Below are 22,479 nucleotides of genomic sequence, written 5' to 3'. Positions count from 1 at the left end.
CGTTATCTGGCACCTTTCCGTGCCGCTTCCATGACCGGCGTAGACCTGTCGCAGAAAGTCTACCCGACGCTATCGGTTTCCCTCTTGGTGTCCTCTCTCTGTTGCCGAGCAGGTGATCCTCTTCCCTGACCTGCGAGGCCTTCCTTCTGTGCCTTCTTGTTGTCCTCTCTCTGTTGCCGCTGTTGTATTGCTATTGCCTTCGGTCCCTTCTTCGTCTCTACTGCTACCGGCTGCCGAGCAGGCACTCCCGCCCCTTTGCGCGAGAGGCATTCTTTCGGCTCTTTCGTGGTTCCAGGCCCCGCGGCCGGAGAGGTCACCGCCTCCCCGCAACATATCGCAGTGCCCATGGCACCCAAGAAGTCCATCCCCAGGTTGACGTGATCCAGCATTGCGGGCATGATAAGCAAGAACATGCTGGCCACCTTCCCCCCTCGGCCGACGTCTATCCTCAATGCCTTCCCTACTTCTATTGTGACCCAACTGCCAGACGAATGCGCGCTTGTACGTTCTCCACTCTCTCCCGAATCACCCACTAGCGTACACAGTCTTCTCTCATGAAGCTGCGAGTGGCCCCTGTATCGATAGTAGCAGGCATCGCCCGCCCGCCAATCTTTACCGTGGCGACGATCCGGCCACCCTCCACCTTAAGCGGGTGCACTACTACCGAGTCCCGTGTTGGTCGTCGTCGACGCGACCCTGACCTGGGCGACGCCGTTGTCCGTTTCCCGCCTCCGTGCGGGACAACAATCCTGGCTACTTCTGTCCCGGTGCCCACATACCCAACAAAACAAAACAGGCGCATTGGGACATTCCATGGCGAAGTGCACCTCCTGTGCGCACCTGCACCTGCTCGTCGCGGATCATACCCGCTTCCGGCCTCTCGGCTCATCTTTTGGTAGGAAACTTCCGCAGGGGCCGTTGCCGGCGGGGCGGAGACCATGTCAATCCACAGCGATCGCTCCGGATCCGATGGGAGTAGAGCGGAATGGGTTAAGGTGTCCCCCCTTGGGCTGTACCGTTCTTTCGCACTCCGCGCTACTTGAGTTCGTGACCACCTGACTCCCTGACGCCCTGCTCTCCCTCCCTGCTTCCGGAGTATCCCGCTCGCTGTCTCATCACCGTTTCGTAATCCTCAGTGAGCTGAGTCAGCTGGGACAGGGTGGAAAAATCTTGCCGACGCAGGTAGAGTTTGAATTCGGGAGCGGCGTGTTTGTAGATCCGGTGCAACTCCTGTGCCGGTTCGTATCTGGTGTGATGCATCAAAGCTTTTAGCTCTATCAGGTACTCCTTCAACTCCTCCCCCACGCCTCAAACCTTTCGAAGTAACGTGGGGGCAGGAAAAACTACAAAAAACCCCTCCTGAACACCAACCATGACACATCTCTAAGCCCATTGCTCAAGAACCACCGAGCGGCCTTGTCGCAGAACACCTCGCTCATTACCCGGGGCAATCTATCGAGGGCGATACCATACGTAATGGTTCGTTCCTCTAGGTCCTCCAAGAACCCAAGGGGGCTGGAGCGGCCATCGTATCTCATGCCCCACTTCCGAACTTGTTCCGGGACGTTTGTGAAAGGCCTAGCCTCCGACCGAGAATATGGTTCGGGAGCGTAGGAGACTTATTGGGCTCAATCGGGTTCCGCCCCACACCCACGTTGGTCCTGGTTGCTCGGCGATCTCCGTTTTCCCCGGAATCGTGAGCCTCTTCTACCCCCGTGACGGCCACGCCAGGGATAAGCGGCTGCGGACACCCGTAGAATTGTGAGCTCCTAAGATCAGGCTCTGACTATTGGCGCGGTCGTCCAGCTACGTCAGATTAAACACCCCAGGATAGCGGTTCTAACGTTTTCGCGAACTGAGACTCGGCAAGCCAAGCCCAGATCTCAGACGAATGGCCGCCCTCCTGCACGTAGGTGGGTAGCCACTTACGCAGCTCTTCCACGCGCCCTTTCTTTTCCAGCCCGAACTCCTGGGCGATGGCCACCAGCTCCTCCTTGCACCGCTGGTGGATCCAACGCACGTCTACTCACGGGATTTGGCACTCACCTGATTCCATTTTGAGCATTCCACTCACTCAGTTTTTCTTTTCTTTTTTTTTTTTTTTTTTTTTTATCACTCTACCAAAAAAAAATTAAACAAAATAATTCACTGATTATTGTCAATAAATATTTCGATTGGGTTAATATTGTTTAAAAAAAAACTCCACCAATTTTTGACAGTTGTTATTATTATAAGAATTTTGCTTCTTTATGGATTTTTTTCCCGGTCACGCCACCAAAAAAAGTAAAACAAAATAAGTCACTTTCTGTTTAATCAACTTTAACTTCTCGCTCCTTTAACTTGTCTTTCACTTCCTTATTTTATAATTCACTCCGTTTAGTTTAGTTTTAATCACGCCCGTTCTCATTGCTTGCGTTGGTTGTACTGACGTATTCAACTTTTCACCGCACACGAGTCGAATTCGTTCCACTGTACAGCCTCTGTCGCGACGCCTTAGCGGCCCTTCGACGCCAACGTCAGCTGCGGCGCGCGTCTGTGCACACGCAAGCGTGTTCTCGCTGTCGCCCATCTGGCGCGCTCGCGCTGTACTTTTTCGATCGCCGTTATTTTCCCGACATTCACTCTGTGTGCTTCTACTCACATTTTTGGTCGCCTAGATTGCCCAGGTGTTCATTTCTAGCACAAGGTATGAAACGAATTCTCCAGGGTATGCTCGACTTCTCAATACCCTATTCTTGTCATTTCCCATGTGCGAGGTATTATTTTCTCTTACCCTCCACCAGGGTACCCACACTCTAGGGTGTGCCCGACTACAAATACCCTCTAAGCATTTTTTTTCACTTAATTGGGCGCGCCCGCGGGGTTTTAAGCCGCCGACATGCCACGCTATCCAATGCCTCTTGTCCCTGCTCGGGCGCCACTTGTAAGGAAACTATTGGCCAGGGTATAAATCTCAGTCTTACCAGGCCTTGTGACTAACAAATCATTTATAAGTTCGCTTGGATTGAGGGTTTAAGGGGGGCGAAGTGAACGTACCGACCAAACCATACTTCTCTCTTTAGGTTCACAACACCTACTCTACCGGGTCGCAACCCCGTACTACCTATTTTAGGGGACCGTAGCCTCGTACCATCTACACTATCGGGCCTTGGCCTCGCACCAACTACAATATCGGGCCTTGGCCTAGTACCAACTACACCAGCGGGCCTTGGTCTTGCACCGACGACACTAGCGGGCTATAGCCTCGCATCAGCTGCACTGCCGGGCCTTGGCCTCGCAGTGCCCCTTAGGTTAGGGTGAACACCGGTTATTTCCCATGTTTAGCACAAATATGACCGCCCGAGAATACAAAGATCAGCATTTCACTTCATTATTTTGATTATATCTACTTTATTTACTTGGTTTATTAACTTTTACCCTCCTGGGTCTCCTAAGCTAAGGCCCTGCCGCACTGCCTTGGAGCCCTAGCGCTCCGCTGTACACCTCACTGTTATAACTCACGCTCCTTTCCTCAACACCTCTATTCAGCCTGATCGTTCTCTAAAAAGTCCCGGAAATGGCTAGCGAGCCATGCATTCGCCTCGGCCGTTTAACTTCGCCGCAAGCTTTCGCAAATTCGCCTCGGAGCTTTCGCTCTTCGCCGCCGAATTGAAGTTGCGCTCTCGAAGGCGGTGTTGAGCAACAATTAAGCAACGCACGGTTGCTGTGGCGGCCGGCGATTAAATTCAAACTTAATTCAAACTGAGCTTCTTGCCCTTAACTAGCTTTAATACATCGGCACCTTGCCTTTACTGTTCTTAATACTAATAAAATGCTTATATACTATACAATGCTTATACCCTATAATTATAATTATGAACTGTGGGGTGGCTACCTTAGTGGCCGCCTTACAATGTGTGCATGATACCTTTTTAGGCCGGCCAGGCACGCATACTTACGCACTTTTTTATATGGATGGAAACATTTATACGTTTGTGTGCGTGTTGGTTGCCTGGCTGCCTGTCCGATGCAAAATTGACAACATTTTTAGCTTTGGCCTCGTTTCGATTTTTTTTTGTTTCAATAAAAAGGGAAATTTGTTATGTCTATTCATTGTATGGTTAGTGGTAGAACGTGGTATAATAAAGTCGCTGTTAGGGTTCACTGCTTCCGATTTGTGACGTGACCAATAATCTATGTAAAAAATCGGAATTGGCGACTACAAATGCTAAAATAGGCTATATATAGTTAGATTTAGCCAAAAAATAATCCCATTTATAAGCAATCGTTAAGAATCAATATCGACAACCTGTTATTTGAGTAAATTTCGTTTATTTAAACAGCTAGAGTCAAAAAATTTGGCATTCAGCTTTCTGAGTAGTGTTAATTTATCATTTTATTTTATAGATATCGTAACCACTTAAAGCGACATATTTGATGCTGTTTTCTTTTTCAAAATATTCCAAAATTCTGTAGCACAATAAGATCTACTACTAAAATGTTTATAAAGATCGGTTAAGACACACAGAATATATTTTAGAACAAGTAAGAGGCTCTAGTTGGGAGTACTGAACTAATTCATCAACACCAAATGCAGCTCACTATACTTTGTCCTTTGCTTTGACAGTAATCAAAATAAATTTAAAAATGTTACACCCTCTTTATAATATGCTTTGAAATCTCTGCACCGATCACATTGTCTAGCTATTAGCTACTTAAATGATCAATGAAAGTTCTAGACAAGGCCTACACTTAATATATAAGGTCTACAGACTCTTATATTTTATTGCACTTGACATATCGACGACATCAATATTGCCCATAATTGGTTTCGTTCTTTATTATCGGCCGCGCCAATATCTTTGATCTTAGGGGCAGAGTATCGGGGTGCAGCCGGACACACAACGGCGCTTAAAAGCGGAGTGTCAATACCGGACTTGCGATCCACGACGCCAAAAGAAGTAATTGCTACTGGCTGCCCGATTCGCTCCCAAAGAGATAAAAGAGAGAGTGGATCGCATACCCCTGAAGATGCCCTTGGCCGTGTTTCGAGCCGTTGACCCAAAAAAAAAAAAAAAAAAGAGCAGCTGTGCCGATGAGCAACAACGGTAACCATATTTAAATGTATGCGGGTACCGAATTTCGGCACCTTTGATGTGCTGCCCAATGTACAGTAAAGAGATTTTGTCAGCGGTCCACAGCGGACGTACCGGCTCACAGTTAAAAAATTTTGAAGCTGGACATTTTTTTTTTTGCCGGTAACGGAGCATGTGCTTAAACAAATGAAAGGGCATACATTTGTTCATGATAATTCCTTATATGCTAACATATTGCGAAAGAAATAGTGCACCAGAGCAATAATACACAAAACAATAATACACCAGAAACACACTGTCGTCATTTAAAACTACAATAAAAGCGATACTCTATTAAAGCAGCCGCAGCCATTCTGTGGTACACAACGCTTGAATCCCGCGCCGGAGGACGCTGGCCAGATCAACCCAGATAATCAGCACGGATTTTCAAAGCACGGCCAAGTATCGGCGTAATCCACACGACGGAGAGACGAGCCACCACGGACGGGACTCACGCGACGATGAGGCGGCCACGGTCCCCACGGCCACGGGCCCATATCATCCGAGTGAGTCTGTTCCATTTCATGCCTCCTCGCCTGAGTAAACGGCAGAGTCAGACGCAGACTCCTCATTGTGCTCCCTGAAAGAGAACCAATTATTTTTTGGAATTTTTAACTCCAGTTTTTTTTTTGTTATTAAAGACATAAAAATACTCACGACTAGTTTAAATTAGGTAAATTTCCGAAAGTGCGATCCGGGAAGAAAAGGGCCCAAAAATTTTGCTTCTGCCAAGTAAAGAATGAAATCAAAAAGTTTAGATTTTGGTCAACTTATGCACGAGTGATACCCACTTATAAGTATACATATATATGTTACGCACCTCAGGTGCAGGTGCCCCCCACCCAGAGAGCTCTTTAGGCAGGCAAGGTAATATAAGCGCTTTGACAAACAACGCCTTTCGTTGGTAACACATATGTATACACGCATTTGTTTTAGCGGGTACTTGCTCCCCATTGGTGCAATAATTACCTGTGTTTATATCTCTTCCCTTGTTTTCCTTTCTTTTGCTGACTGGCAATAACTTCTGGGCGTTTGTTTTTTTGTTTCCTGTTCTGTATGATGGTCGCTAACCAGAATGTTTTCTGTACAAAAAAAATATTAATATTTTTAAGATTAACAGAAATTGTTATAAATATGAAATGATGCAACACGTTATAAATACCTGTTGAAGCGAATTTGAAGGTAGTGAAAAAAATTGAAATTTAAAATTAATATCAATTGTTCTAAATATAAAAATATACCAATTTATCGTATGCACCTGGTTTAAAATGCCGGAAATGTTAGCGTGTACGAAATTATCGATAGCAGCTTGCAGATAACCTGCCGGGGAATAGGAAATAAGATTAAATATTAATAACGATAAAAAATGCAACTAATTATATACCGTATCTGAAGAGAGAAATGTCCGCCTAAATTTTCTTTGATGGGGAGAGTTGACATAACAGCCGGCACAGGCTGATGGCCATCTAATGGCCAAAAGTGGGAGACGAATAGGTGATCGTCTCATGGTTGGGCGGGTACACTGGGTCCGGAGCCGGTCACCGATCTGCAAGAGTAAAGTGGATTAATAGTGTTTTTGTTAGCTTATATCAATATCTTATCTTTGCTGTTTACATTCACTTATCGTCACAGCTGTTTACGTTGTTCATCTGTTAGAAGTTCCGATTGTTTGATGTTATCGATTTGTTTTGCATAGTGTTGTGTAAGTATGTTTTGCTACAGACGTGTAGGTTTGCTGTTATCGATTTTGCGGACTGCGGGCCAGGGATGGGACTGCACCCAGAGAAACTGATGAGCCAGCCGGCGCGGCCCACCGAGAAACAAGCAGTTTCGTGACAATATGGCGCCCAACGTTTGAAAAGGTACTCGGCTTCTTTGAAGTCGGTGCGTACATCAAAAATAAAAATAATAAGATACTAATGAAGGTACAGAGAAAAGGACTCCCTTGGTTTAAGGATCCCCATCGCTGAAGTCTTATGTGGCACGAGTTGGTGGCCCATAATCGCTAGGCGGGTCGTGGAATCCGAGAAGCACGACGGAATTAGAGATTATCAGAATATCCATAAGCATGAGAAGTTTTTCTTGTAGTGGTTGATGTCGGTAATGCACGTTCGCATGTGGGCGAAACGTTCGCGACCGGTCATCATTCGCCTGGTGGTAGCCGCAATGACAAAGGCATATCGTGATAAAGATGTGATATTAGGGTAGTTTGTCAGCTGTTATTTATTCATTTTTAGTTTTGTTGGTCGCATTCTGTCTTAATGCTGGGAGTGTGAATGACTGCGGTTACAAGAGCTTCGGAGCCAGGTGACCCAGGACAATGTAGAATCGAGCCTGCACCGCATCTGTCACACAGCATATCCCAAGAATGGCCGGAAGAGCGACGGAGACTGAGCTTGCATGGTGTCCATTAACAGGGGGCTTTCTTGTCGCGGTCAAGAACAGTACGTCACGTTTGCTGCTGGCGAAGCGTTTGCGACTGTTCATCATTCGACTGGTGGTAGCCGCTATAAAAAAATATCCTGTGATGAAATGTGATATTAGGGTCAGTTAGAGTTTGTTTATTGTTTACTATTTGCTTTGTCTCACTCTAGGTATACGTTTGATGTATGCTGGCCGTAGTTATATGAGCTTCGGAGCCAGGTAACCCAGGACGATGTACAATCGAGCCTGCGCCGCACTTGTCACACAGCATGTCCGGGAGGTGTCCAGAGGTGCGACAGAAACATAATAGCCTTCAAGGTAGCGTTCCTTAAATGCCGTTCTCCAGTTAAATTGACGAACTGAGCATTTGACGATCGCTTAAATGTTGTCAACTGTCAAGTGCGTAGATAAGTTAGCCTGTGCTAGGATTTGTCTCCTTTCCCCACCAAGTATTTGAAATTTATTGAGTTGTTGTGAGTTTTTTTTATTTGTTGTCGTTATTTATTTGATTATTTATTTATTTATTTATTTTTATTTTTTTTTTTTTGGTATCAGGGTTCAGTATGGCAGAGGAACAAGTGTCTGATTGGGGTTCTGAAGCTGAAGCGGAGCGTCAGCTCTGCCACCGCCACGTCCGGCAGGAGGTCTTGTGAGAACGCCGATGAATTTCCGCGGATTTGCTGAACGACAGATCCCGGCGGAAGGTCATCTAGTAGACTTGGAGAAGGAGATGGCGCAACAAGACAGAACCCCACGGGACCTAGAATTCCCACAGCCGGCGAAGAACTCCGTACTCACATCGGCAGCGAATGTGGCGATAGCTCAAGGGCACCAAATATATCTGCATGCTCTGCCCGCTGGAATCAGCGAATCCATCCGTGAGGAGATGCGAACAGGCTTCATGCGGATGATGAAGGGCATCATGGATGTGCTAGGGCCACCAGGGAGCCACGCCGAAGAAAATAACGCTGCGCCGAAGCTTTCACGACCTGGCGAGCCGGAACCGCGAACAGGCGTCATTCCAAAAGAACGAGAAGGGTTACAGCGCGAACCATTTCCACCACCGGTGCCACCGAAGCCACACAGACAGGGCGCGCGAAGAGCGGAGTACCTATTCAGCAGCCCTGTTTATGTTGCCGAGGCTCATGCGAGGAACTGGCGGAATCCGAATAATCGCCATTTCCGAGTGGAGGACCAGCCAGAGGAAACGTATCCCAACGTGCAAGAAGCAGCGTACCTGAAACTCGAGCGGTGGAAGTTCAAGTGCAATGGCGAGGACGCCATGAATTCTGTCGAGGACTTCGTGTTTTGGCTGGGATTCCTGCAGAAGTATTATCAATGCCCTTGGAAGGAGTTCCTGCGCGGTTTTCGACTGTTCCTGTTCCTGACCGGCCGTGCCCGAGAGTGGTACTGGATGCACGTGCGGCATTTTAGGGTCGATAGCTGGATGCAACTGCGGCACGCTCTTTTAGACCGGTTCCGGGGATATCAGACGGAGCACGACGTGATGCAGGAGCTACTACAACGAGAGCAACAGACTAGCGAAGGGGTGGACGACTATAATCACCACATGCGTCAACTCGCCTTGCGAATCCCGAAGCCCCTGAGAGACCGCAAGCTGCTAAAAATTATAAAGCGTGGCTGGGGTCTGGCAAAATACATCTATGCCATGGATGTACTAACCGTAGATGAGCTGCGCCAAAAATGCATAGAAGTGGAAAGGCACATTGGTCGCAAAAGCCGGACCGGGTACGTGCAGCCGTCGCGTTACTCACAAGGAATGAGGCCCACAGTCACGAGGTTGAAGTACCACCAGATCGTGCGGAAACATCGCCTAGAGAACTGGTATTCGTGCGAGGCAGGACCTCGTCTCGGCTAGTGTAGTGGAACTGTTGGCAGTTCGACCACGTCTTTAGGGACTGCCTCTCTAAGGATCGGAAGATTTTCTGCTACAGATGCGGAAAGCCGGACACATTCTGTGCACAATGCGAAAATTGTCCGGGAAGCCCCAGAGGGAGCGCGCTGATGGCGGGGCAGACGCGTTCAGGGACGGCAACCACAGAAAAACAAGAAAGGAACACCTACCAAAACCAATAACAGTGGTAGAGGAGAGGAATACAGACCATAAGGGCCAGGATAAGGTTTTATATAAGGATAAAAATGAAGGAAAACCATTAAGAGGCTTAATATATGAAGAACGTGTCCGGGCATACATATCGGCCCGGAATAGAATTTTTGGTGAACGACAGCTGGAGGGGATGACATTGGCCACTAGAAGAGTGCTCAAGGCTCGGGCGCGCTTCCGCAGACGCACGAGGACGAGGCGCCAGGTCATCCAAACTGTGAAACGGGAGGATAGCCAAGAACCACGCGTATTCGCTGAAGTGGAGGTCCATGGGATCAAAATGAAAGTTTTGCTAGACACCGGAGCCTCGGTTAGCCTGCTGGGAAAAGGTGATCGAGAATTAGTAGAAGAATTAGGAGTTACGGTACAACCGTATGTTTCGGTAGTCACGACCGCTGGAGGAGAGGATAAGTCAATCATAGGAAGGGTAGAGCACCTAATCTCGTACAGGGAGCAGCATAAAAACCTACCTGAAACAGCGAGCCTATTTCGGAATTGATTTCTGGCGAGCTTTTAACCTAGCCCCTGATATTTTGGGCCCCGAGGAGATAACCTCCACCGAACACCACGGGGAAGGGCTCTTGGCAGTGTTAATGACACACTATGCGGAAGAGGACGAAGAAGGTGAAAATGAGCCAGATTCATGGGATTTGTCTCGGGAGGAAAGGGTAGAGTTGGAGGCGGAAAAGCAGGGGTTTTTGTGTTTTAAGCATAGCGGATTAGGAACGACAAACCTAGAGAAGCACTCTATCGACTTAGTGGAAGGTGCCCAACCGTTCAAAGATAGACCCTACCCATTATCACTAGCGATGCAGAAAGTAGCGCATGACTAAGTAGACAAAATGTTGAGTTTGAAGGTTATAGAAGAGGTCAATAGCCCATAGAGTAACCGCACAACCGTAGTGCGAATACTGGGGAAAACCCGTTTTTGCCTCGATGCACGCAAGCTCAATAATTCGACGGTGAAAGACGTGTATCCACTACCCTGTATAGAAGGCATCCTATCTAGAATATACCAGACCCACTACATCTCAGTGTGGATCTGAAGTTCGCGTATTGGCAGGTCGAACTAGACGATAAAAGCAGGCCTTATGCATTTATCGTAACAGGTAGGCCACTATACCAGTTTCGCGTCATGCCGTTTGGTTTATGCAATGCAGCCCAACGTCTATTTCGTCTGATGGACAAGGTGATTCCCAACGAGTTGCGGTCCAACGTCTTTGTATACTTGGAGGACTTATTAGTCTTTTCACCTGATTTCCCAACGCATTTGTAATATTTGCGACAAGTGAGCAAATGCTTAAGAGAAGCCAAACTCTCAATCGGACTGCACAAATCCAAATTTTGCTTCAGGGCATTAAAATACCTAGGATTCATTATTGGTGGTGGCACGTTTCACATGGACCCTGAACAGGTTATAGCTCTTAAGCAAATGCGCGTGCTTCCGTCGCGCAAAGAGGTTCGTTCTTTTTTGGGTACCGCAGGTTGGTACCGGCGCTTTATGCGAGATTTCGCGGGAATGGTCGCCCCACTGACTGAAATGTTAAAAAAGGATAGCGGGAAGTTTGTATAGAGCGACTAGGCAAAACGAGCCGTTGAACAATTGAAGACCGCCCCAGTACTTGTGCACGCGGATTTTTCAAAACCCTTTTTCGTGCAGTGCGATGCGTCGCAGTTTTGTGTGGGAAGGGTGTTATTCCAATAAGACACTTAAGATCAGGAACGACCCATAGCTTTCTTTTCAGCCAAGCTGAACAAACACCAACGGAATTATTCCGTCACTGAAAAGGACTGCTTAGTTCGATGCCATAAAAAAGTTCAGATCCTATATAGAAGTGATGCCTTTCACCTGTATCACGGACCACGCCAGCCTAAAATGGCTGATGTCCATGAAGGATCTACGCGGGAGACTAGCACGCTGGTCAGTTGGAAGGCACCGTGTGGAAGTTGTGGTTGAAAAGCTCGTTGACAGCCGGCTTAATAGCGAAGGATCATGTAGATGAGACGGCTGGTCATGGGGGTGTCGTGAAAACGCACGAGACGCTGCAGGGTTAGTCAGGTAAGGGATTGGGTGAGACGGTGTGTGACATGCAAGGAAGTCAAGGCACCGAATTTTCGCATGCAATTGCGTTCTTTATTATAAGCCGCGCCGATATCTTTGGTCATAGGGACAGATTATCGGGGGGAAGCCGGACACACAACGGCGCTTAAAATATCGAGGAGCGGCAACAACGGACTTGCGATCCACGACGCCAAAAGAGGCGATTGCTTCTGGCTGCCCGTTTCGCTCCCAAAGAGATAAAAGAGAGAGTGGATCACATGCCCTTGAAGATGCCCTTGGCCGTTTTTCGAGCCGCTGACCCAAAAAAAAATAAAAAAAAACAGCAGCTGTCCCGATAAGCAGCAACGGTAACCATATATAAATGTACGTGGGTACCGAATTTCGGCACCTTTGATGTGCTGCCCAATGTACAGTGAAGAGAGTTCGACTTTGTGAGCGGTCCACAGCGGACGTACCAGCTCACAGTTAAAAAATTTTGAAGCTGGATATTTTTTTTTGCCGGCCACGGAGCATGTGCTTAAAAAAATCAAAGGGCATAAATTTTCTCATGACAGGCTTTCTTTATTAGTAAATTGCCAAGATAATTCCTTATGTGCTAACGTATTGCAAAAGAAATAGTGCACCAGAGCGATAATACACAAAACAATAATAGACCAGAAACACACTGTCGTCATTTAAAATGACTACAAAAGCGATACTCTATTAGAGCAGCCGCAGCCATTCTGTGGCACACAACGCTTGAATCCCGCGCCGGAGGACGCTGGCCAGATCAACCCAGATATTCACGAGCCGGATTTTCAAAGCACGGCCAAGTATCGGCGTAATCCACCACGGACGGGACTCACACGACGAAGAGGCGTCCACGGGCGAGACCACGCCCATATCATCCGAGTGAGTCTGTTCCATTTCGTGCCTTCTCGCCTGAGTAAACGACAGAGTCAGACGCAGACTCCTCATTGTGCTCCCTGAAAGAGAACCGATTTTTATTTGGAATTTTTAACTCTAGTTTTTTTTTGTTATTAAATACATAAAAATACTCACGACTAGTTTAAATTAAGTAAATTTCGAAAGTGAGAACCGGGAAGGAAAGGGCCCAAAGATTATTGCATCTGCCAAGTAAAGAATGAAATTAAAAAGTTTACCAATGTACCAATTTATCGTATGCACCTGGTTTAAAATGCCGGAAATGTTCGCGTGTACGAAATAATCAATAACAGCTTGAAGATAACCTGCCGGTGAATAAGAAATAAGATTAAATATTAATAACGATAAGAAATGCAACTAATTATATACCGTATCTGAAGAGAGAAATGTCCGCCTAAATTTTCTTTGATGGGGAGAGTTGTCATAACAGCCGGCACAGGCTGATAGCCATCTAATGGCCAAAAGTGTGAGACGAGTAGGTGATCGTCTCATGGTTTGGCGGGTACACTGGGTCCGGAACCGGTGACCGATCTGCAAAAGTAAAGTGGATTAATAGTGTTTTTGTTAGTTTATATCAACATCTCATCTTTGTTGTTTACATTTACTTATCGTCACAGCTGTTTACGTTGTTCATCTGTCAGAAGTTCCGATTGTTTGGTGTTATCGATTTCGCTAAGCATAGTGTTGTGTAAGTCTGCTTTGCTACAGACGTGTAGCCAGCCGGCGCGGCCCACCGAGAAACAAGCAGTTTCGTAACAATTTTCTATATCCTTATTTCAACACTTCGCAATTCATTAGCTCAAATCGAACTCTCAAAAATAATTAAAATCTCGAAACTATAAGTATCGATTTATTCTTCTATCTGACTTTGGTGCAACACGCTAACTTATATTTCGATACGCACACCGTTTTATATGTCGATGAATACATCGTTTAAATTTTATACCAATAACCATACAACATATAGAGTTTACAGCTAGTACAAATGCATGTGCCCATGCATCTATTTGATTTCTGTTCCAATGTTGGATTCGTTTTTCTTCGGGTCCGAGACTCGCTCACTTACTCAAAGAGCTAGAGAATAACAAATACATATGATTTGTTTGATAGAACGGCATCGGTATTTTTTATATTGGTCCCACTACGAGAAACTGCTTTGGCTTACTCTTGGTGCTCTTATTGCTCTTTCATTATATCTGGGGTCGTTTAAATGTATGATAGTGTATATGTCCGCACAAATTTAATTATTTTGAAATTTCGGACGCACGAGTAATATGAAATATAAAAGTGATTGCCACGTCGATGCAAAATTGTTGTTTTTTCGCTCTTTATCGCTGTTAAGGGTTCCTAGGCGTTGGTATGTGTGAAATGTGTGTGAATGTGAAATTTGTATTATTGGTACGCGTCTAACGTGCACCACTTTTTTTTATAATATCAGATTTGGGAAACTGCATGAATGAATTACTGAATTACCTGCAGCACCCCGTTGAGCCGAAAGACGAACCTCTTCGCAAGCACCTACCTTGCATTTGTAAATCAAGTGAGTAATCATTTCAATGATATTATAACCAAACGATATTTTCGCAAAAACAAATCAATTTTCAAATATACCAAATACAAAATGGAAGCGATTATATATTTATAATTTTTATCATTTTATTGACTTAAATATTTAGTTATGTTTAAGCTAAAGCTAACACACAGGAGTTATCGCTCCTGTCACTAGGAGCATATATTATAAGAGAGCACATAAAAAAAGAGCACCTGTGCTTAGATCATCCGCATTGAGTTATGTCTTGTCACTCAATGGATCAGCCGCTATCACGATTAAGTGAGTTTAATTTAGTGACATTCTTAAGTCCTGATATTTTAAATTATCTTACATTCTTTAATTTGTAATTTTATCGAGCTTTTGAATTTATTAGTTTAGTAACTGCGGAATTTGCGACACATGCTGAAGTCTATGAGCGTCAGTCCAAGTCAACTGACGTATGCTCTGTGCTCTTCCGATTCAAATTTAAATATTAAGGTTAAGGTCAATAAAGCTGAAGGCCTTTTTAAAATGAAAAACCCCGCTTGTGAAATCATGTGAGCAACCTTCAAAACTTTCCAAGCCGCCTCGCCTGGTAACGTAGCAGCAGGCCTTATTATATCTACGGGCAGTTTGGGGCTCCACACATTTCACACCCGAAATCCAACAAGCTATTTCATTCAATTTATTGAATTCAAGCCCGAAATCATTAAATAGAGTGCCGAGCGTTAGACGTTAAAGCGAGTGTCGCATCCAAACAAAAACGAAGTTGACTTTGGACCACAAATTAAAATAAATGCTTGGGCACATGCATTTATGCTATCCGTTGTGTGGTTAGTGCTAATACTAAAGTATTTATTACGAGCCTTATAGACTTTCTGAATTTAACATAATACAAAATCAATGTTTTTATTGAGATAAATGCGTTAGTTGCGAGAAATAGAGAATTGTCTGATTCTATGATTATTTGTAAAGTTTACTTATTGATTGGATGTAGAAGTGGATGCATTCATCACAAAACACATTTTAAGATGTATCGATAATTGTGCATGCAAACGCAAAGCTGAATGATAGTAGAACGTGGTATATTTAATAGCCTCTGTCGACTGGTTTAAGAAATGTCACATTTTCAAATTTCACATATTGGTGTTGTCGGTAACATGTGAGTGGCAAAAGTACCGCTTCTGTAAATAACAGCTGGAAGAAGTAAAAGCTCCATTTTAGGTTCTCTTTTTCGAGATTTCGCTTTTAATATAAAATTTCTTATTTAAAGTTTCCGCTTGCCTTCATTGATATATCAGCTGTTTATGCTTACGACACTTAACCATTTTTCACAACATCGATAGAAATCTCGAATAATCATCGCAAACAACACGAAATGCTCGGGGCGAATTTATACATTTCTGAAATATGTGCCTTTTTGAAGGATGTATGAAATGTGTTTTTTTATGGGGAAACGCAAAAGGCACATTTCACACATTTGTCAAGAATGTGTGTGTTCAACGGACATAGGCTATAAGTCGCTGTTATGTTATATCGCTACTTTCGATTTGTGACGTGACCAATAATCGATGTACAAAATCGGAATCGGCGACTTCAAATGCTAAAAGAGGCTATATATATTAAGATGTAGCCAACAAATTAGCTTTATCTCAAAACATAAAATGGTAATAGATTATAAATGCAATTGACTATAGAAACTACTAATACAAATTCAACTGCACAATACTAAAAAGTCAAAAGCGAATTGTGAAAAACATATTATGCAAAAAATAGATAGCTATTGTGTCATTTTGTGCTGACTTTAGAGAGCATCGATATGCAACGTTTGTGTGTAAGGGATAATAAGAATAAATTGGAAAATAACTGCACCAAAGAAAAATGCAAGTAAAATTAATAATTTGCTCACAGGAAAATGCGCAGTTTATATATGACTTTATTAATAGTTCTTATAATGGCTTCGCGAGCAACAATTGAGCAAAGATAATTGCTTACAAGCCTTGCAGTCTCAAATGAGTCGAAATCCAACGTTTTCTGAATAGCATGTCTTACGTTTAGAAGAGCCCGAATACTTTGCACAGAAAACTTAAATGTTGTACATGGCGTTTTCTTTGACCGGTTTTGCAACAGGTACTTAACAAAGGACAAACATATGTACCTACAAATTTTAAAAGAATTTTTTTTGCAAAGAGCCGACGATCTAGCGAAACGTGCGAATTGTTGGGCTTATCTTTATAAATACCCCCAATAAGTATATAGCGGAAATATCTCTAGGTCTCGATGTAATTGAAATTTTTGTCGATATTTATTGGAACAAAACATTCGAAAAACACAAAATTTACAACAACAAAAATTAGACCAAAAGGTAGCACCGTTGATTATTTGACAACTTCGATACAAAATTGCTCAAGAGCGACAATGAAGATGATAAATTTAAAAGCCGATTTATATTGTCATAAATAAAGTTATCCATAACCTTTTTGAAAGCATACAATAAATGCTGGCCTAAAATTTCCAGTATGTTATGTTATTAAATTTGTACAGTATTGATATCAATATATTATTTGTACAGTATTGATATATATAAAGGAACAAAGTACCAGTATGTATAGTCATCATGCAGGGATTTTTGTGACGGCAAGGCGTGCAATATTTTATTTTTAAAACCATTCAGCGGGGCTTAACCAAGAGTTCGTTGCATTCGGACGTGCGCGCTTGACAAGTTATTTTCGCAAGTGATCAACACAATATCTTTATCTCCTTATCTCTTTGTGCTTTCTTGCAGTATTTTTAGCCACTGCTTGCGGAGGCGGCAGCTTATTGCGGCACTGTACCTAAGATAAGCCAGACTTAAACGATGCTAAGTTTGCCCCTCGCCCTGCGCTCTGCACAAGTGAGTGGTTGCTTCTGTTAGTTCTGACCTTTTGATCTGAAAAAGTGGACGACAATTGCATTATTTGACTATAAATAATAACAATTGAAGCCATGGACAATAACTCATCGAATCAGTCGCTACCTAGTAATAGGCAATCTGTACTGGAGGAGATTAGAAAAGCAGCTGGGGTAAGCCCTGAAACTCTACGCTCTCAAACCCGCGGTAGCGCAAGATCCATTTCTGCGGAAAACAACAGCTTATTGCCAAATCGGGTGATATCTGGCCCGACGGTAACAATAAGCACTGTTATCAGCGTTACCTGCACTATCTCTATGTCTATGCAAGCAAGTTTGACATCTACATCTACGTATACTGTAGCGGCAACTGTGGGGCCGAACATTTCGTCGACTACGTCACGTGACAACACATTGGGTGAATTCTTGTCAGCAGCATCTCGTAAGACGAACTGCTCGTTTCAAGACCGTGTCCTGCCCGCTAGTAAAAAACATAAGGGAGTTATAAACACATCTAAATTTATAAATAAAGTCGAAACCCGCTGAGCTACACAAGGAAGTAGCCAAAGACACGGCATCCACCTCGACTGCAGCAGCACTGAGTAAAAACCGTTTTGCAGTTCTGGACGAAGAAGCGGACAACATGATGGAGCAAGGATTGTCAGAAAGCGATTCTGACGACGAAGATGAAGCTCGTGCTGTTGGCAACGGAAACAAACAATCAATCTCAAAAACGCTCTCAAATATGTGTACCACAGCTCCAGCAATATGTGTACCACAAGTCAACAATCCCTTAGGCATGGAACAAGTACTAGACTCGTGTGTGGGTGCCAACTACTATAGCATTCGCACCTCTAAGTTCGGTGTATCACGGATATACACCGCAAGCTCTGACGCTTTCCGAGCAGCTGTAAGACATTTGACAAAAATTAACTGTCAATTCAGGCACCATCAACTTAGGGAGAAAAAGCCTTACAGCGTTGTCTTCAAAGGCGTTAATGCCAACGTCCCCAAAACACAAATTGTGCAAGCTTTTACTGACCAGGGTTTGGAAACCCTCAATATATAATGCCCAAGAAAGGCAGATTGGCGTAACGTTCAGGTCAACGAGACAGACGATGAAGCGACGATCAACTACAAGACTAGGCAAAATCAATTTTTTGTCAATCTAAAACAAGTACCGAATGTGTCTAATGCTTTGAAAATTACACAACTCGGTAGATACAGAGTCTCAGTGGAGCGTGCTCCTCGCAGAAAAGAAGTTCTACAATGTCTAAGATGCCACACCTTCGGTCATTCCAAAAATTATTGTCTCCGGGACCCAATCTGTGTCAAATGCGCTAGCTCTCATATGACTGGTTCTCTGCTTTGCACGAGTGAAAATTTCTTGTTCGTCAACTGCGGTGGTGAACACGCGTCGACCGACAAAGACTGCCCAGTCAGGATTGAGAAAAGCAAAAACTGAAACCGATTCCAGGGCTCCCTACTACTGGCAACACTGCCAGGCCAAAATATAACCAAGGCCCACCACGTGGCTTCATCCCGGCTGAGACTGTCAGATGCAGTATGTCTTATGCCGACGTTGCTTGGCCTAACAGGGCGAAATCTGGTCCAAATGCTGACAAGCATCTTCAGCGAGAAACAAACTCACTGCCTGACAAGGAATTGGATGCGCTAGAGAGCTCTATACGGGATCTCAACTCCAGAATGGACCAATTATTCAATTTGGTTCAAGAGACTATGGAGGCTAACAAGGCCTTCCGAGAACTGGTCCAGGTTCTTATTTCAAGTATCTAAAAATGATGCAACCGATCATTAAAATCGGATTGTGGAACGCACGGGGATTAGTTAGGGGCTCTGGAGAGCTCCGGCTGTTTCTCAGTGCAAATAATATAGATGTAATGTTTGTCACAGAGACACAAATGAAAGAGGGAAAGCGTGTCTTCCTGCCAGGCTACTCCACCTACCATGCCTTCCACCCCAGCGGTAACATCAGAGATTGCGCCACAGTCATTGTACGCTCCAGCATGTGCCAAATCCCTCAGACCCCCATCTCAACAAACAACATACAGCTAGCAAGAGTGAATCTGCAGACATCGGAAGGGCCCGTCGAACTAGCATCTTTGTATCTTCCTCCAAAAGAGCCTTGTACTAAAGCGGAATTTGAATCCGTGTTTACCAATCGAGGTAACAAATTCATTGCAGTGACTACATCGCCAAGCACTCATGGTGGGGCAACACAACAAATTGCTCCAGAGGCAAAATGTTGCAGGATGTCGTGGCGAATAATCGGTTCCAAATTCTTGCAACGGGTGAGCCTACAATCTACTCTTCCAACTCCCAAGTATCAACATCAGCAATAGATTTTTTTATCATTAATGGATACGCAATGAGCAGGCTTAACGTGAAAACGCTTCATGAGCTCTCTTCGGATCACACACCACTTATAGCTGATTTACACGCCCCTCCGATAAGCAAGTCACAGCGCTCTTGTTTACTAGCACGCGGTGCTGATACAGAAATTTTCAGGGCCCATCTGGAACAGCTGATTGATCTAAATATGGAAATTCAAGACGCAGATGATATTGATACGCAATCAATATTTTTATGAGCAAGCTGAAAGATGCTGCAACAAGAGCTGCTCCTAGGAATCAACAACATCTGCATGGAGATAGATCGCCTCAGCTTCCTTCTATAATCGTTGAGTTCCTGCGTCTCAAGCATAAAATTAGAAAGGAGTATGCAACAGGAGATGCCCGAATCCAACAGATTCGCAACAGGCTAACCGTCTTCACAAAATTCTGGCCCGCAGGAAAAGAAAACTTGGAAAGCTTGGGTACCGATGTCTCTACTAATTACTCTCTGTGGAAAATTACTAAGAGATATAAGACATTGGCAACACCGAAATCGGCTATTAGGGACCCTTCAGGGAGCTGGTGCCGCACTAGTCTTGATAAATCGAAAGTATTTGCAAACAATCTTGAGCAACGATTCAGGCCGCACGACTTTGCACCTGAGAGTCATTGGAGGATAGTTGCGGAGGCATTGGAAACACCGTACTCGACAACAGAACCATAAGATTCCTACCAGATCAGGCACTGTTGTTTTTGGTGCTTATTTTCAACAGCGTCCTTCGTGTGGGATACTTTCCGGGAGCCTGGAAGTCGGCAAACATTATTATGATCCTCAAGCCTGGAAAACAACCTACTGATGTGGACTCTTATAGGCCGATCAGCCTTCTTCCTTCACTGAGCAAAATAATGGAGGTTGATTCTAAACAGAATGCTGGATGTCGAGACTGTTGCCCTTGCGATCCCTTAATTTCAATTTCGATTTCGTAAGCAGCATGGCACTCCAGAGCAGCTACATAGAGTTGTCAACTTTGCATTAGAGGCCATGGAGAAGAAAGAGTATGCGGTCGCTGTCTTCCTGGTTATACAGAAAGCTTTCGACAGGGTGTTGCACCCTGGACTTCTTTACAAAGCCAAGTGCCTGTTAACCCCCCAGCTGTTCCAGGTTATAAAGAGCTTCTTAGAGGGCGCACATTCCGAGAGACTGACGATGAGTGTAAGTTCTCCATTCAATCTATCGAAGCTGGCGTTCCCCAGGGCAGTGTTCTAGGCCCCACATTGTACTCGATATTTTCAGCGGATATACCAAACCATATGGCAATTACCTCAGTTAATAAAAGCGATACGCTAATAGCGACCTAAGCCGACGACACTGCGGTGCTCACAAAAAGCAGTTGCATACTTCTAGCCAAAAGTGCACTGCAGGAGTTTTTGGACGCATTCCAGGAATGGGCATCGAAATGGAATGTGTGCATAAACGCAGATAAATGTGCAACTGTGACTTTCGCAAATCGAGTGCAGAACTGCCCAGCCGTATCACTTAATGGAACAGTACTGGATCGTTCATTTGCGTACAGGTACTTAGATGTCATCCTAGACAGAAGCCTTACCTTCGAAAGACATGTCACGTCACTGCAGCACTCATATAGAGCCAAATTCAAAAAGATATCCTGGTTACTCCCCACCGAAAACAAATTGTCGCTGGAGAACAAGGTCAAAATATACAAGTGCATCTTCGCTCCCAGTCTATTCTATGCCATACATGTGTACGGTATTACTGCCAAGTCGCACCTGAATAAGATCCGCATGCTACAAGCTAAGACTTTGAGGATGATCTCTGGGTCTCCATGGCACATAAGGACACGTAATATCGAGCGCAAACTTAAGGTGACCAAAATAGGAGACAGAATCCAAGTGATTGCCCAAAAATACACGGAGAGGCTAGTATCATCCAAACTGTTTAGCTAGACGTCTAAATACCGCCTGTCACCTTAGAAGAGTAAGGAGGAGACTCAAACGCCATCACCCTCAAGACCTCCTGAACCGGGGCTTGACATAAATATCTCCTACTTAAATTTAGACGATCTCTCAGTATCACCCCTTAAACCTCCCCCTTATAAGTTAACTTTAATCCATTGTTATGTTCTATTATAAATTATTTTGGTAATTTTAGTTTAATTTCTGATAAGTTTAAGTTGTCTTGTAAGGTAGCAGCACACTTATCTTTTGTTAAATTAATTTCATTTTTTAAACTCAAAAAAAAAAACAAAAAAAAACTCTTAGCGGTGTTGTCGTGAATACAAAAAGTTGATGTTTCTTTCTATCCCATGGTATACAAGCTGGTACAATTTTGGAGATATTAAAAACAGAGCTACTGATGGATCTGAGAGTGCACGCAAACGTAGTAAGAATTAAATTAAGTTTAGCGATAGTCTTCTAACCTACCAACATGATGTAATCTATTAATTAATTTCCTTTATCTATATAAGCGATGACAGTGCTGTTCAATAAAAAAAAATACTTAGCTATTTTGTTCCATTTGTTTTATGAAATAATCAGAAACTGATCATGAATAATTTATGTATATTCTGACTTTTTGCAGACATTTCAAAATATTATAGTTTTCAGTGCTGCCCTTTCAAAAGGCTAGATTTGACCTAAAAAAAAGCTAAATTGCCAACACTTATGTTTAAATTGCCTTATATTACCTAGTTCAGTTTTTGTTTATATTCTTAGTTTAGATTTTGAATATACTATTACCGCAGCAAAAGCTAGTTAGCTAAAATTGCATTGCCGAAACAGTGGAGCACTCCGGAGTACTTAGTTTTTAAAGTTTAGAACCCTTGTGTGCACATAATAAAACAAAAAAGTTGACTTATCAAAAAACAAACATACATATAAAACATTATGGTATAAGCTTCCACATTTATGTACTAACATATACATATTATGTATTTTTGTATTTAATATTTTTTAAAACAACTGTTTTATAATTACAATCTAGTGTGGTGTACATATGTGGTATAGGAATATGTATCTACATACGTATGTACATATGT

The 22,479-nt window shown here is 43.9% G+C and overlaps 2 long non-coding RNA genes across 3 annotated transcripts; both read right to left on the bottom strand.

Moving 5' to 3' along the window:
• Positions 1-5,066: 5,066 nt before the first annotated feature.
• Positions 5,067-6,687, bottom strand: LOC116649918 (uncharacterized). The gene is made up of 5 exons (XR_004302823.2): positions 6,499-6,687; positions 6,373-6,434; positions 6,084-6,196; positions 5,772-5,839; positions 5,067-5,694 (listed from the first exon to the last, which is right to left on the bottom strand). It is a non-coding gene; the product is annotated as an uncharacterized lncRNA (long non-coding RNA).
• A 5,593-nt stretch (positions 6,688-12,280) lies between these two features.
• LOC116649920 (uncharacterized) lies at positions 12,281-13,986 on the bottom strand. 2 transcript variants are annotated; one of them, XR_004302866.2, is made up of 5 exons: positions 13,249-13,986; positions 13,019-13,180; positions 12,893-12,954; positions 12,767-12,834; positions 12,281-12,690 (listed from the first exon to the last, which is right to left on the bottom strand). It is a non-coding gene; the product is annotated as an uncharacterized lncRNA (long non-coding RNA). The 2 variants fall into 2 exon arrangements; XR_004302867.2 differs by having other exon boundaries at positions 13,255-13,986.
• Positions 13,987-22,479: the final 8,493 nt, after the last annotated feature.

The sequence above is a fragment of the Drosophila virilis genome, unplaced genomic scaffold, assembly GCF_030788295.1.
Source record: "Drosophila virilis strain 15010-1051.87 unplaced genomic scaffold, Dvir_AGI_RSII-ME tig00001479, whole genome shotgun sequence".
Lineage (NCBI taxonomy): Eukaryota > Metazoa > Arthropoda > Insecta > Diptera > Drosophilidae > Drosophila > Drosophila virilis.
The sequence above is the reverse complement of the archived record's forward strand: the minus strand, read 5'-3'. Positions and strand labels throughout refer to the sequence as shown.